The sequence below is a fragment of the Triticum dicoccoides genome, chromosome 2B (assembly GCF_002162155.2).
Source record: "Triticum dicoccoides isolate Atlit2015 ecotype Zavitan chromosome 2B, WEW_v2.0, whole genome shotgun sequence".
Taxonomy (NCBI): Eukaryota; Viridiplantae; Streptophyta; class Magnoliopsida; order Poales; family Poaceae; genus Triticum; species Triticum dicoccoides.
This window is the reverse complement of record NC_041383.1, coordinates 341,992,884-342,010,372: the sequence shown is the minus strand read 5'-3', so window position 1 is coordinate 342,010,372 and position 17,489 is coordinate 341,992,884.

The following is a 17,489-nucleotide window of genomic DNA, read 5'->3' as shown; positions in this document are numbered from 1 at the left end:
GGCCGAGGCTCCGGTCCATGACAAAGGGTTTGATTCTTCGAGAGGGGCGCGCAGGACTTGGATCCTTAGAAACGTTGAGCGAGAGCGAAACACCCACTGGGCCGGCTAGCGGCAATCCGGCTTGGCCGGTTGGCGAGCAGCTGATCCTGCGGCTACTTATCTGATGAGTGACGGGCCAGGTCGGTTGACCCGGCGGCCTTTGACTTAGTGTATGAATCGTAAAGGAGCTTTGGCCCATTGTGCTTTCCCGCCGACTGCCAAAGCTGGATCTGCGGTTTTAGGGCGAAGTGGGGGACCTCGGCATCCCAACTTTTTCAGGAATCACCAAGTAAGGCGGCGGGGTGGTGATCGAGCCGGCCTGCCCCCGAGCCCTCGGGTCGAGCGAGTCGAGCCGGCGGCCGGGTTCAGTGATGAAGTGCTGCAGATAAATATGGACACAGTAAAATTGGTCGGCAAAAGGTAGCCCCCGAGTTTCATTCGGGGACCCCTTAGTTTCATGCGTTTGCAAAACGCGACGATACATACACTCGTGCGGCTAACAGTAAAACGGGCAGAGGAGTTCCGCGTTCCACGGTCGGGTCGTTTCTTCGCCGGTGGTGTCCTTCTTGCGTTTCTTTGACTTGTGCGCGTCGATGAGGTAGTAGGCATTGCGGTCGCACAAGGCTCTGCTGACGATGAACGGGCCCTCCCATGCAGAGGACAGCTTCTATTGGCCTACCTACTCTTGGACAAGTCGGAGGACGAGGTCGCCTTCGCAAATGCGAGAGGCTTGATCTTCTTGCTGTGGTAGTGCCTCAGGCCTTGCTGGTAGATAGCCGAATGTTTAAGTGCCAGAAGGCGTGCTTCTTCGAGAAGGTCAACACCATCTTCGCGCGCCTCTCTTGCTTCGGCTTCGGTGTACATCGTGACGCGAGGCGAGTCGAACTCGAGGTCGGTCAGGATGACAGCTTCGGATCCGTAGACGAGGAAGAACGGGGTGAACCCGGTCGACCGATTCGGCGTTGTGCCCAGGCTCCAGAGTACCGCTGGTAACTCGTCAAGCCAGCTGCCGGGTGAGCGGATGAGTGGCTCAACGAGTCGCGTGTTGATGCCGGACAGAATGAGTCCGTTGGCCCGCTCGACCTGCCCGTTGGACTGCAGATGTGCCATGGAGGCCAGGTCGAGGCGGATGCTGGAGACGGAGCAGTATTGCTCGAGCGCTCCCTTGGCGAAGTTGGTGCCATTGTCGGTGATGATGCTGTTCGGCATGCCGTAGCTCACTGTTATGTCCTTGATGAACCGGACGGCTGTTGGCCCGTCCAATTTCTTGATAGGTCTTGCTTCGATCCACTTTGTAAACTTGTCCACTGCCACCAGTAAGTGTGTCATGCCGCCTAGAGCGGTTTTGAATGGTCCTACCATGTCGAGTCCCCAGACCGTGAAGGGCCAGGCGATCGGTATGGTGCGGAGCGCCGATGCCGGCTGGTGGCTGCGTTTGCTGAAGCGTTGTCACCTTTAGCATTTGAGAATGAGCGACTCGGCGTATTCGAGGGCCGTGGGCCAATAGAAACCGTGGCGGACCGCCTTGGCCACCAGGGATCGTGATGCGGCGTGGTGCTCGCACTCGCCCTTGTGAATGTCGAGGAGGATGTCGATGCCACGATCCTGCTCGACACAGCGCTGGAACACGCTGGTAGAGCTGCGTTTGACGAGCTCGTTGTTGATGATGTTGTAGGCGGATGCCCGGCACTAAACTTGCCGAGCCTCGGTCTCTTCCATGGGGAGAACCCCGTTCTCTAGAAACTCCGATATCGGGAGAGCCTAAGATGGAGTTGCGATCACTGCAAAGACAGCCACCGGAGTGCGTTCCGGGTCGGCAGCCCCCGAGTCGGGTTGAGCAGCCCCCGGGTTGGGGATGGCGACGGCCGGGTCCGGGATGATGTGTTGGAAATATGCCCTAGAGGCAATAATAAAAGGATTATTATTATATTTTTGTTCATGGTAATTGCCTTTTATTCATGCTATAATTGTATTATCCGGAAATCGTAATACATGGGTGAATACATAGACCACAACATGTCCCTAGTGAGCCTCTAGTTGACTAGCTCGTTAATCAACAGGTAGTCATGGTTTCCTGACTATGGACATTGGATGTCATTGATAACGAGATCACATCATTAGGAGAATGATGTGATGGACAAGACCCAATCCTAAGCATAGCACAAGATCGTGTAGTTCTTTTGCTAGAGCTTTTCCAATGTCAAGTATCTTTTCCTTAGACCATGAGATCGTGTAACTCCCGGATACCATAGGAGTGCTTTGGGTGTACCAAACGTCACAACGTAACTGGGTGCCTATAAAGGTATACTGCGGGTATCTCCGAAAGTGTCTGTTGGGTTGACACGGATCGAGACTGGGATTTGTCACTCCGTATGATGGAGAGGTATCTCTGGGCCCACTCGGTAATGCATCATCATAATGAGCTCAAAGTGACCAAGTGTCTCGTCACGGGATCATGCATTACAGTACGAGTAAAGTGACTTGCCGGTAACGAGATTGAATGAGGTATTGGGATACCGACGATTGAATCTTGGGCAAGTAACATACCGATTGACAAAGGGAATTGTATATGGGGTTGCTTGAATCCTCGACATCGTGGTTCATCCGATGAGATCATCGAGGAGCATGTGGGAGCCAACATGGGTATCCAGATCCCGCTGTTGGTTATTGACCGGAGAGCCGTCTCGGTCATGTCTACGTGTCTCCCGAACCCGTAGGGTCTACACACTTAAGGTTCGGTGACGCTACGGTTGTAGAGATATTAGTATGCAGCAAAATCAAAGTTGTTCGGCGTCCCGGATGAGATCCTGGATGTCACGAGGAGTTCCGGAATGGTCCGCAGGTAAAGAATTATATATGGGAAGTCGAGTTTCGGCCATCGAGAAAGTTTCGGGGGTCACCGGTATTGTACCGGGACCACCGGAAGGGTCCCGGGGGTCCACCGGGTGGGGCCACCTATCCCGGAGGGCCCCGTGGGCTGAAGTGGGGAGGGGAACCAGCCCCTGGTGGGCTGGTGCGCCCCCCCTTGGGCCCCTCCTACGCCTAGGGTTGGAAACCGTAGGGTGGGGGGCGCCTCCACTTGCCTTGGGGGGCAAACCACCCCCTTGGCCGCCGCCCCCCTTGGAGATGGGATCTCCTAGGGCCGGCGCCCCCCCTAGGGTCCCTATATAAAGAGGGGGGAGGGAGGGTAGCCGCACCCTTGCACTTGGCACCTCCATTCCGCCTTGCTACACCTCTCCCTCCCGCAGACGCTTGGCGAAGCCCTGCCGGAATCCCTGCTGCATCCACCACCACGCCGTCGTGCTACTGGATCTTCATCAACCTCTCCTTCCCCCTTGCTGGATCAAGAAGGAGGAGACGTCACGCTGACCGTACGTGTGTTGAACGCGGAGGTGCCGTCCGTTCGGCGCTAGGATCTCCGGTGATTTGGATCACGACGAGTACGACTCCCTCAACCTCGTTCTCTTGAACGCTTCCGCTCGTGATCTACAAGGGTATGTAGATGCACTCCCCTCTCTCGTTGCTAGATGAACTCATAGATTGATCTTGGTGAACGTAGGAAATTTTTTATTTTATGCAACGTTCCCCAATAGTGGCATCATGAGCTAGGTCTATGCGTAGTTCTCTTTGCACGAGTAGAACACAAATCTGTTGTGGGCGTAGATGTTGTCAACTTTCTTGCCACTACTAGTCTTATTTTGCTTCAGCGGTATTGTGGGATGAAGCGGCCTGGACGGACCTTACACGTACGCTTACGTGAGACAGGTTCCACCGACTGACATGCACTAGTTGCATAAGGTGGCTAGCGGGTGTCTATCTCTCCCACTTTAGTTGGAGCGGATTCGATGAAAAGGGTCCTTATGAAGGGTAAATACAAGTTGACATGTCATCTTGTGGCTTTTTCCGTAGGTAAGAAAACGTTCTTGCTAGAACCCTATTGCAGCCACGTAAAAGATGCAACAACAATTAGAGGACGTCTAACTTGTTTTTGCAGCAATTGCTTTGTGATGTGATATGGCCAAAAGTTGTGATGAATGATGAATGATATATTGTGATGTATGAGATCATATTCTTATAATAGGAATCACAACTTGCATGTTGATGAGTATGACAACCGGCAGGAGCCATAGGAGTTGTCTTAATTATTTATGACCTGCGTGTCAATGATTTTACGCCATGTAATTACTTTACTTTATTGCTAAACCGTTAGCTATAGTAGTAGAAGTAATAGTTGGCGAGCAACTTCATGGAGACACGATGATGGAGATCATGATGATGGAGATCATGGTGTGATGCCGGTGATGAAGATGATCATGGATCCCCGAAGATGGAGATCAAAGGAGCTATATGATATTGGCCATATCATGTCACTACTATTTGATTGCATGTGATGTTTATCATGTTTTTGCATCTTGTTTACTTAGAACGACAGTAGTAAATAAGATGATCCCTCATAATAATTTCAAGAAAGTGTTCCCCCTAACTGTGCCCCGTTGCGACAGTTCATTGTTTTGAAGCACCACGTGATGATCGGGTGTGATAGATTCTAACATTCACATACAATGGGTGTAAGACAGATTTACACATGCAAAACACTTAGGTTAACTTGACGAGCCTAGCAAGTACAGACATGGCCTCAGAACACAGAGACCGAAAGGTCGAACATGAGTCGTATGGAAGATACGATCAACATGGAGATGTTCACCGATGATGACTAGTCCGTCTCACGTGATGATCGGACACTGCCTAGTCGACTCGGATCATTTAACACTTAGATGACTAGAGGGATGTCTAATCTGAGTGGGAGTTCATTAAATAATTTGATTAGATGAACTTAATTATCATGAACTTAGTCTAAAATCTTTGCAAAATGTCTTGTAGATCAAATGGCCAACGCTCATGTCAACATGAACTTCAACGCGTTCCTAGAGAAAATCAAGCTGAAAGATGATGGCAGCAACTATACGGACTGGGTCCGGAACCTGAGGATCATCCTCATAGCTGCCAAGAAAGTATATGTCCTTGAAGCACCGTTAGGTGACCCACCTGCTCTCCTAGCACTGCAAGACGATTTGAACGTTTGGCAGACACGTGCTGATGATTACTCCCTCGTTCAGTGCGGCATGCTTTATAGCTTAGAACCGGGGCTCCAAAAGCGTTTTGAGCAACACGGAGCATATGAGATGTTCGAGGAGCTGAAAATGGTTTTCCAAGCTCATGCCCGGGTCGAGAGATATGAAGTTTCCGACAAATTCTATAGTTGTAAGATGGAGGAAAATAGTTCTGTCAGTGAGCACATACTCAAAATGTTTGGGTTGCACAACCGCCTATCCTAGCTGGACATTAACCTCCCGGATGAGGCGGTCATTGAAAGAATCCTTCAGTCGCTACCACCGAGCTACAAGAGCTTTGTGATGAACTACAATATGCAGGGGATGGTGAAAACTATTCCTGAAGTATTTTCAATGCTGAAGTCAGCAGAGGTAGAAATCAGAAAGGAACATCAAGTGTTGATGGTCAATAAAACCACCAAGTTCAAGAAAGGCAAGGGTAAGAAGAACTTCAAGAAGGACGGCAAGGATGTTGCCGCGCCCGGTAAGCCAGTTGCCGGGAAGAAGTCAAATAATGGACCCAAGCCTGAAACTGAGTGCTTTTATTGCAAAGGGAAGGGTCACTGGAAGCGGAACTGCCCCAAATACTTAGCGGACAAGAAGGCCGGCAACACTAAAGGTATATGTGATATACATGTAATTGATGTGTACCTTAACAGTGCTCGTAGTAGCTCCTGGGTATTTGATACCGGTGTCGTTGCTCATATTTGTAACTCAAAGCAGGAGCTGCGGAATAAGCGGAGACTGGCAAAGGACGAAGTGACGATGCGCGTCAGGAATGGTTCCAAGGTTGATGTGATCGCCGTCGGCATGAATTTACCTACAGGATTAGTTTTAAACCTCAATAATTGTTATTTAATGCCAAGTTTGAGCATGAACATTGTATCTGGATCTCGTTTAGTACGAGATGGCTACTCATTTAAATCCGAGAATAATGGTTGTTCTATTTATATGAGAGATATGTTTTATGGTCATGCCCCGATGGTCAATGGTTTATTCTTAATGAATCTCGAACGTAATGTTACACATATTCATAGCGTGAATGCCAAAAGATGTAAAGTTGATAACGATAGTCCCACATACTTGTGGCACTGCTGCCTTGGTCACATTGGTGTCAAGCGCATGAAGAAGCTCCATGCTGATGGACTTTTAGAGTCTCTCGATTATGAATCATTTGACACATGCGAACCATGCCTCATGGGAAAAATGACCAAGACTTCGTTTCCGGAACAATGGAGCGAGCAACCAACTTATTGGAAATCATACTTACCGATGTGTGTGGTCCAATGAGCATTGAGGCTCGCGGAGGATATCGTTATGTTCTCACTCTCACTGATGACTTGAGTAGATATGGATATGTTTACTTGATGAAACACAAGTCTGAGACTTTTGAAAAGTTCTAGGAATTTTAGAATGAGGTAGAGAATCAACATGACCGAAAGATAAAGTTCTTACGATCAGATCGTGGAGGAGAATATTTAAGTCACGAATTTGGTACGCACTTAAGGAAATGTGGAATCATTTCGAAACTCACGCCGCCTGGAACACCTCAGCGTAATGGTGTGTACGAACGTTGTAATCGCACTCTATTGGATATGGCATGATCTATGATGTCTCTTACCGATTTACCGCTATCATTTTGGGGATATGCTCTAGAGACAGCTACATTCACTTTAAATAGGGCTTCGTCTAAATCCGTTGAAACGACACCGTATGAATTATGGTTTGGGAAGAAACCTAAGCTGTCGTTTCTAAAATTTTGGGGATGCGATGCTTATGTCAAGAAACTTCAACCTGAAAAGATCGAACCCAAGTCAGAAAAATGCGTCTTCATAGGATACCCTAAGGAAACCATTGGGTATACCTTCTACCTTAGATCTGAAGGCAAGATCTTTGTTGCCAAGAACAGATCCTTTCTGGAAAAAGAGTTTCTCTCGAAAGGAGTGAGTGGGAGGAAAGTAGAACTCGATGAAGTGCTACCTCTTGAACCGGAAAGTAGTGCAGCTCAGGAAAATGTTCCTGTGGTTTCTACACCGACTGGAGAGGAAATTAATGATGATGATCAAGGTACTTCCGATCAAGTTGCTACTGAACTTCGTAGGTCCACAAGGAATTCCACACTAGAGTGGTATGGCCACCCTGTCCTGGAAATCATGTTGTTAGACAAAGGTGAACCTTCGAACTATGAAGAAGCAATGGCGGGCCCAGATTCCAACAAATGTCTTGAAGCCATGCAATCCGAGATAGGATCCATGTATGAAAATGAAGTATGCACTTTAACAGACTTGCCCGATGATCGGTGAGCGATAGAAAATAAATGGATCTTTAAGAAGAAGACGGACGCGGATGGTAATGTTACCATCTATAAAGCTCGACTTGTTGCTAAGGGTTATCGACAAGTTCAAGGGGTTGACTACGATGAGACATTCTCTCCCGTAGCGAAGCTAAAGTCCGTCAGAATCATGTTAGCAATTGCCGCATACTATGATTATGAGATAAGGCAGATGGACGTCAAAACGACATTCCTCAATGGACATCTTAAGGAAGAACTATATATGATGCAGCCGGAAGGTTTTGTCGATCCTAAGAATGCTAACAAGGTGTGCAAGCTCCAGCGATCCATTTATGGGCTGGTGCAAGCATCTCGGAGTTGGAACATTCGCTTTGATGAGATGATAAAAGCGTTTGTGTTTATGCAGACTTATGGAGAAGCCTGTGTTTACAAGAAAGTGAGTGGGAGCTCTGTAGCATTTCTCATATTATATGTAGATGACATACTTTTGATGGGAAATGATATAGAACTTTTGGACAGCATTAAGGCCTACTTGAATAAGTGTTTTTCAATGAAGGACCTTGGAGAAGCTGCTTACATATTAGGCATCAAGATCCATAGCGATAGATCGAGACGCCTCATAGGTTTTTCATAAAGCACATACCTTGATAAGATATTGAAGAAGTTCAATATGGATCAGTCCAAGAAAGGGTTCTTGCCTGTATTGCAAGGGGTGAGATTGAGCTCGGCTCAATGCCCGACCACGGCAGAAGATAAAGAAGAGATGAGTGTCATCCCCTATGCCTCAGCCATAGGATCTATTATGTATGCCATGATGTGTACCAGACCTGATGTAAACCTTGCCGTAAGTTTGGTAGGAAGGTACCAAAGTAATCCCGGCAAGGAACACTGGATAGCGGTCAAGAATATCCTAAAGTACCTGAAAAGGACAAAGGACATGTTTCTCGTTTATGGAGGTGATGAAGAGCTCGTCGTAAAGGGTTACGTCAATGCTAGCTTCGACACAGATCTGGTTGACTCTAAGTCACAAACCGGATACATGTATATGTTGAATCGTGGAGCAGTAAGCTGGTGTAGTTGCAAGCAGAGCGTCGTGGCGGGATCTACATGTGAAGCGGAGTACATGGCAGCCTCGGAGGCAGCTCATGAAGCAATATGGATGAAGGAGTTCATCATCGACCTAGGAGTCATACCCAATGCGTCGGGGCCGATCACTCTCTTCTGTGACAACACTGGAGCTATTGCACTTGCCAAGGAGCCTAGGTTTCACAAGAAGACCAGGCACATCAAGCGTCGTTTCAACTCCATCCGTGAAAATGCTCAAGATGGATACATAGATATTTGCAAAGTACATACGGATCTGAATGTCACGGATCCGTTGACTAAACCTCTTCCGCGAGCAAAACATGATCAACACCAGAACTCTATGGGTGTTCGATTCGTCACAATGTAACTAGATTATTGACTCTAGTGCAAGTGGGAGACTGTTGGAAATATGCCCTAGAGGCAATAATAAAAGGATTATTATTATATTTCCTTGTTCATGGTAATTGCCTTTTATTCATGCTATAATTGTATTATCCGGAAATCATAATACACGTGTGAATACATAGACCACAACATGTCCCTAGTGAGCCTCTAGTTGACTAGCTCGTTAATCAACAGATAGTCATGGTTTCCTGACTATGGACATTGGATGTCATTGATAACGAGATCACATCATTAGGAGAATGATGTGATGGACAAGACCCAATCCTAAGCATAGCACAAGATCGTGGAGTTCGTTTGCTAGAGCTTTTCCAATGTCAAGTATCTTTTCCTTAGACCATGAGATCGTATAACTCCCGGATACCGTAGGAGTGCTTTGGGTGTACCAAACGTCACAACGTAACTGGGTGACTATAAAGGTATACTGCAGGTATCTCCAAAAGTGTCTGTTGGGTTGACACGGATCGAGACTGGGATTTGTCACTCCGTATGATGGAGAGGTATCTCTGGGCCCACTCGGTAATGCATCATCATAATGAGCTCAAAGTGACCAAGTGTCTGGTCATGGGATCATGCATTACAGTACGAGTAAAGTGACTTGCCGGTAACAAGATTGAACGAGGTATTGGGATACCGACGATCGAATCTCGGGCAAGTAACATACCGATCGACAAAGGGAATTGTATACGGGGTTGCTTGAATCCTCGACATCGTGGTTCATCCGATGAGATCATCGAGGAGCATATGGGAGCCAACATGGGTATCCAGATCCCGCTGTTGGTTATTGACCGGAGAGCCGTCTCGGTCATGTCTACGTGTCTCTCGAACCCGTAGGGTCTACACACTTAAGGTTCGGTGACGCTACGGTTGTAGAGATATAAGTATGCAGCAAAATGAAAGTTGTTCGGCGTCCCGGATGAGATCCTGGACGTCACGAGGAGTTCCGGAATGGTCCGCAGGTAAAGAATTATATATGGGAAGTCGATTTTCGGCCATCGGGAAAGTTTCGGGGGTCACCGGTATTGTACTGGGACCACCGGAAGGGTCCCCGGGGTCCACCGGGTGGGGCCACCTATCCCGGAGGGCCCCGTGGGCTGAAGTGGGGAGGGGAACCAGCCCCTGGTGGGCTGGTGCGCCCCCCCTTGGGCCCCTCCTACGCCTAGGGTTGGAAACCGTAGGGTGGGGGGCGCCTCCACTTGCCTTGGGGGGCAAACCACCCCCTTGGCCGCCGCCCCCCTTGGAGATGGGATCTCCTAGGGCCGGCGCCCCCCCTAGGGTCCCTATATAAAGAGGGGGGAGGGAGGGTAGCCGCACCCTTGCACTTGGCGCCTCCATTCCGCCTTGCTACACCTCTCCCTCCTGCAGACGCTTGGCGAAGCCCTGCCGGAATCCCTGCTGCATCCACCACCACGCCGTCGTGCTACTGGATCTTCATCAACCTCTCCTTCCCCCTTGCTGGATCAAGGAGGAGACGTCACGCTGACCGTACGTGTGTTGAACGCGGAGGTGCCGTCCGTTCGGCGCTAGGATCTCCGGTGATTTGGATCACGACGAGTACGACTCCCTCAACCTCGTTCTCTTGAATGCTTCCGCTCGCGATCTACAAGGGTATGTAGATGCACTCCCCTCTTTCGTTGCTAGATGAACTCATAGATTGATCTGGGTGAACGTAGGAAATTTTTTATTTTATGCAACGTTCCCCAACATGATGGTGGTGGGTCGAGCTGAGCTGCCCCTGGGCCGGGTTTAGCAGTCCTCGGGCCAGGTTTAGCAGCCCCCGGGCTGACTTGTGGTGCTGCCGGGTCGAGGCCGACCGCGACTGCCTCCGCAGCGTGCATGTTCTTCACTGGGGTTTCGTAGACGGTCCGGACGGTGCCGAAGGCTCGACCGATCGCTCCTCCCCGGGCGCGCGCGTCGGTGGCCCGGCTTGGCTCGGCCGTGGTGGGTGAAACTCCGTGAGCGGCGTCGTGCTCCACCTGAGCGGCCTCCAGGCAGCGCCTGGTGGCGGCCAGCGTCTCGGACAGGTCCAGCATCTGCTGGCGCCTATCCTCGAGCTGGGTTCGGGCTTCAGCGATGTTGGTGGCATCGACGTCGGTGCCGATGGGGATGCGAAGGCTCTGCATCGCAGCGCGCAGCGGGTCGGACGGCTTGGTCCATTCCGCGGTGGCCCTGGCCTCCGCGGCCTTCCTCATGTTGCTCGACGAGGAAGAGGCACCATCGCCCGTGGCGTAAACTTCCACGTGAACGTCCATCCCCCCGACGGCAAAGCTACCGCCGAGGGAAAGGGGAGAGTGGGAGTAGCTGATCACCTAGCTGGGGTACTCGTCGGCCGCGAGCGCATTGGAGATGCGAAGTGCGGCGAAGGAGGCGGTGAGCGCACCGATGACATCGTCCGCCAGCGCGACGGACTCGTCGGTTTAGGCGAAGGGACCCGTCTGAAGCATGCTCCCGGCCAGCTCCTCAAGCTGCCCCACGGTGGGCGCCAACTGTCGTGGTGGGCGCACGGCAGATGCCAAGGGATGGCTAAATAGAGTAGGAGGCTCAAGGGCGCTGGTGGGCTCCAGAGGCGAGGTTGGCATGCGCAAGCGCGGGATGCCGGACATACCCAGGTTCGGGGCACTCCGGAGAGATAACACCCCTAGTCCTGCCGAGTTTGGTTGGATGATTGATAGTACAATGTTCCTCCTGGAGCTTTATGGAGGAGGAAGGTAGCTGGCCAAGGCTTGGGCTGCTCCTTCTCTCCGGTACTACTGTTGGGTGGCTAGTCCTATGCTTCTGCTTCTTGCTTTTCGTCTCTGTGTGTCGTGTGATGATGCCAATACGATGGTATGATGGATCGATGCTATGCTTCTCTACCCCTGTGGGCGTGTGTTCCTCGGGGGTTTTATAGATCAACCCACCCAGGGTTACAATGGTAATATGTCGAGTCGGTGGGTCCGCATTGTCGGTGCCCGGGACTCCGAGCGGGGTCCCGCTTGTGGGCTTGTGGTTCGCCGGGTTCCCCATGTGCGGGCCCGGCGTGCCTAGGGGGACTGTGCACCGTCTTGTCGATCGTCAGGGCGTGGCCGAGTCGAGTCGTGTACAGTGCTCTCCGTCAGGCCGCCGCTTGCCGTTGTCAGCGGTAAAGGTGGGAGCACTGTAGCCAGGCCAGCCTTGGTCAGCGGGTAGGTGAGGGGCACTGTTGCCACGCCCCAGCTGACCACAGGCGTGGTGGATGAACTGTTGCCTTGGTCATCGGTGCTTCGGGTCTCGTCCCATCGTACGGCCTGGATGGGACGGGAGCTGACCCATGGCTGGGTTGCCGTGGACGCCACGAGTGGTGCTGGCTTGCCGTGGAAGCCTTGGCTGCGCCGGGTCGAGTTGCCTTGCGCTAGTTGTTGTGGACGGGTTGACATACCTTGCCGTGTCGGAGAGTCTGGCCCGGTTGCGGTCCCTGCCGGATCGAGCGACCCGGCCTAGCGCGTGCCGGTTTGCGGGGCGATGCGGGCCCCGCTGTTTTTGAAGAGGATCCGGGTTCCGTTGCCTGCCTGGGGTTCATCCCCCCGACAATGTTCAATGCGAATTTTGAAAGACTAGACCTGCGAGAGATTGACCTCACGGGAAGTAAATTTACTTGGGAAAATACCATTCCGAATCTGACTTATGAAAAACTTGATAGGGCTCTCACGAGTATAGAGTGGGAACAAAAATTTCCTTTAGTGATAGTGAAGGCGTTAATAAGGGGAATATCTGATCATACACCCCTTCTTATGGACTCCGATGAGGCGGTTCACCGGGGAAACGAGAATGTCTTCTCTTTCGAAATTGCTTGGTTCGAGAGAGAGGATTTCCTTGAGTTGATAGCAAGGGAATGGGCAGCAGAACAAAGGGGAGAGTCCAATATTGATAGATGGTTGCATAAGATTAGACATCTTAGACAGTTCTTGAGAGGCTGGGCTAAGAACAATAGTGGCATTTATAGGAAAGAGAAAGAAAGATTGATGAAGATTATTAATGATCTTGACATAAAAGTTGAGAGCACTTCGCTGGACATGGATGAGCAAGTGAATAAAAGAGAGGCTGAGGTTAGTCTGGCGAAGCTTCTTAGAGACGAGGAATTGAAATGGGCACTTAGAGCCAAGGCACACCGGGTTGTTCAAGGCACCGGGTTGTTCAAGGGGATAATAGCACAAAAAATTTCCATATGATTGCCAATGAGAAACATAGGAAAAAGATAAGCATTCAACATGAACAGGATGAGGGTATGATTGTAGGCCATGAAAATCTAAAAATGTATATGTCCACCTATTACAAAAATTTGTTTGGGGCCCCGGCAGAGAATTATGGCGCCCTCGATGAGAGAATGGTGGACAAAATACCTCAACTATGGGATGATGGGAACAAAATGCTCACTGCCCCTTTCTCTGAGAAGGAGGAGTTTGAAGCGATATCCCAAATGAAAAATAATAAAGCACATGGTCCAGATGGCTTCCCTGCTGAGTTATATAAGAAATGTTGGGGTATTATTAAAGGTGACTTGATGCCTATGTTCCATGATCTGTTTAATGGCCACCTACAGCTTTTTAAACTAAACTTTGGCACCATCACGTTGTTACAAAAGAAGGTGGAAGCAATTCGTATTGAGCAATTCAGGCCGATATGTTTGCTCAATGTGAGCTTCAAGATATTCACAAAGGTTGGCACAAACCATCTGACTCAGATTGCCCATTCTGTGGTGCAGCCAACCAAGACTACTTTCATGCCAGGATGACACATTCTAGAGGGAGTGGTTGTACTACATGAGACCTTGCACGAAATTCACTCGAAGAAGCTCGATGCAGTGGTCTTCAAAGTGGATTTTGAAAAGGCATACGATAAAGTGAAATGACCATTTTTACAACAGGCCTTGTGTATGAGAGGGTTTGATCGGGCATGGAGGAAGCAGGTTAAATCCTTTGTACAGGGAGGTAGCATCGGAAACAAGGTAAATGAAGATATTGGTAATTATTTCCAGACGCTAAAAGGATTGAGACAGGGAGATCCGATGTCTCCAATCCTCTTTAATGTCGTCGTTGACATGTGGTTGTTCTCTTTAATAGAGCAAAACAAGACAACCAAGTAGGTGGTCTTATCCCACATTTGGTAGATGGTGGGGTTTCCATTCTTCAATATTCTGATGACACCATTATTTTCATGGAACATGACCTTGTTAACGCAAGAAACATGAAGTTAGTGATGTGCCTTTTTGAACAATTGTCAGGACTGAAGATTAACTTTAATAAGAGTGAGTTGTTCTGGTTTGGATGCGCCAAAGAAGAACAAGAAACTTACAAGCAGTTGTTCGGGTGTGAATTGGGTTCGTTACCCTTTATGTATTTAGGGATTCCAATTCATCAACGCAAGCTCACTAATAAAGAATGGAAATGTATCGAGGATCGATTTGAAAAGAAGCTGAGTTGCTGCAAGGGCAAACTCTTGTCTTATGGAGGAAGATTGGTTCTTATTAATTCGGTACTCACAACTATGCCAATGTTTCTCCTTTCATTATTTGAAGTCCCGGTTGGGGTACAAAAAAGATTGGATTTTTATCGATCTAGATTTTTTGGCAATTGATGAAAACAAGGCTAAATATCGGTTGGCCAAATGTGACGTAATTTGTAGACCAAAGGACTAGGGAGGCTTGGGTGGTGAAAAGCAGGTGTTTTCTCAGCAAATGGATGTACCGTTTATTAGTAGAAAGAGAAGGGGTTTCAATTCAGCTGCTGCGTAATAAATATCTTTATTCCAAAATGCTAGCCCAGGTTACGGCACACGCATCTGATTCTCCATTCTGGAAAGGGGTTATGAGGACAAAGGTGGCCTTCTTCAACAAGACTAAATTCATTGTAGGGAATGGACGGAATACTAGGTTTTGGGAGGACACCAGGTTAGCATAAACCACACTGGCCTTGCAGTATCCATCCCTTTACAACATTGCACAACGGAAAGAGGTCTCTATTGCCACAGTGTTGGTATCCATTCCTCTTAACATGCAGTCAGTTATAGGTGAGTGGTGGGATAGATAGCTACATCTCATACGTAGGTTGATGGAGGTTAACCGTTAAGATGTACCAGACTCTCTGCACTGGAAGCTATCCAGGTCAGGAGTTTTCTTGGTTAAATCCATGTACATGGATTTGATTAACACCGGGACTATCCTGAGGACAGTTCATATATGGAAAGTTAAGGTGCCATTGAAAATAAAAGTGTTTATGTGGTTTGTGCATAAGGGCATAATTCTAACTAAAGATAACTTAGCTAAGCGTAATTGGGAAGGAAGTAAAAGATATTGCTTTTGTGACCAGGATGAAACAATAGAGCATCTATTTATTAAATGTTCGCTTGCTAAGTTACTTTGGAGAACTATTCACCTTACGTTTAACATCACTCCGCCTCTCACGATATCACATATTTTTGATAACTGGTTGGCTGGGTGGCGCCTCAGACCACGGCACATATTCGAGTGGGAGCATGTGCGTTAATTTGGGCTTTATGGAATTGTCGAAATGTCGTCGCCTTTAACAGAAAAACCCATCAAAAACTTTTTGTAGGTCATCTTCAGAGCGTCTACTTGGATCCATACGTGGTCCTTACTCAGCCATGCGGACCACAGGGCGCATATGGATATTGGGTGCAGCCGATGAGAGATGATTGCACGGGATACATACAATCGGTCTGGATGGCGGTCCAATAATAGGATAGTCCTTTAGTCTCCTAGCCCTATATATTTTCGCCGGTTGTGACATTTTTTTTCCAACTAATTGTTTTGTTTCGAGACTACTTGTTAGAACCTTTTAGAACCTATTATTTTAATAAATGGCGGGGGTAGGCAACAACAACAACAACAACAACAACAACAACAACAACAACAACAACAACAACAACAACAACAACAACAACAACAGCAACAGCAACAGCAACAACAAGTAATTAAGTACGTAGTCATCGGTATAAGCAACTCCTGTTGAGCTGGGTCCAATAATCCGGGCCGTTGCTATCCATGTACACCTCGGGCGTGCGGGAGAGTGGAACCAAGCACAACCCCCTAGTCTTTAGGCCAGTCTCTGCATCTTCCTTCTCCCTCCCATTAGAACGGACCCATGGCTTGTAATCCTAAGGGAAAAAAAGGAATGACAACATAGTGTTATATGAATGGAAACATTGTTATGTGCCATGTGTATCAACCGTAAAATTTGCGCAAGAAACTGAAGAAGTTTGATGATGGCTACCGATGAAAGGTGGGCCTATTATAGCATTATTACTATTATATTTCCGAGGAACTCGAAAAATTCATAAAAGTATATTTTAGTAAAAGGGTCTAATACTTCATATGTAGATTTTGTGGTTTTACCTTGCTACTACACGACTTCATGTAAGGGTCACTCAGCAGTTGCATGCAACAGACAACGAAATAGTAAGTCAAACTGAAACAAAAAGAGAGGTTGATTGCCAGATAGGTATGGAGAAAGTTTTCCATATCGTATATCATGAACTGATAGAGCCAAACTACAAAAGGAGGTAGCAACGGGGCATGACCATGCATTCCATTACACAAAAACAGCAACACTAGTGGCACTCATGCGGTGCTAAATACGAACAAAACAAGCCTACCATGGGGCCCTCCAAAAAGGGGGTGCATGAATAAATTCATCAGCTATGGGCTTGTCGGTTGTGGTGGCTGCTTCACATGAATATTCTCCTTTAACTATTATTGAGTGCGGTTGCGAAACAACCCTTTTGACAAATAAATAATTGCAGTGACTATGTTGCACGAGTCAGGAAAATGATGCTAGAAAGCCCTCCATTATGAAAATGTGTTAAGGACATAAAGCTTCCCCATCCTTTTAGTGTTCATGTTGATTAAATAATCCTCACCAAGCATATGCATTATATAAAGGGATACACATGCTATTATATTAATTACTCCCAGCCCAAATTAATTAAGGCAGACTTAGTAGCGCCGACGTCCAAAATAGGCCCAGCCACGCCCCCAAGGTCTCGTTTTTTGGCGGTTTGGACCGAAATAGCAGCCGACCAACCCGAGCCGAACCCAAGCCCCCGGGGGTCACCTCGGGGCGCCAGCCGAAGCGGAAAGGCGCGTGGGTCCGCTCTGTCGGCAAGAGAAGGCCCTTTTCCTATCGGTCCTCCTGTCTTTCCACCTCCGTTTCCCTCCATTCCCCCCTTCTCTCCCGCCATTCTCCTACCTCTCCCATTCATACGACCGCCATGCCGCCGAAGAAGTACGCCGCCCCTCGCGTCGCTAACGATGCCGACGCCACCTAGCCGAAGTAGAGGATGTCGCGGGCGCCACCGTCCAAGCCCCCAGGTATGTCAAATGCCGACTGGAAGGCGGAAGTTCAGCGCCGGGAGGATGTCACCACCGACAGGAAAAATGGGCTCAACGGCAGGAAGGCTCCAGACATCGTTGTGGCGGGGCAAGCAGATCGCGCGGCGGAACAAGCAGAGGCATCTCGCGCGGGAATGATGAATCTGCCTGGCGGCCATGGCCCGCACGTTCCCTAGAGCCAGCAGAGCGTCGG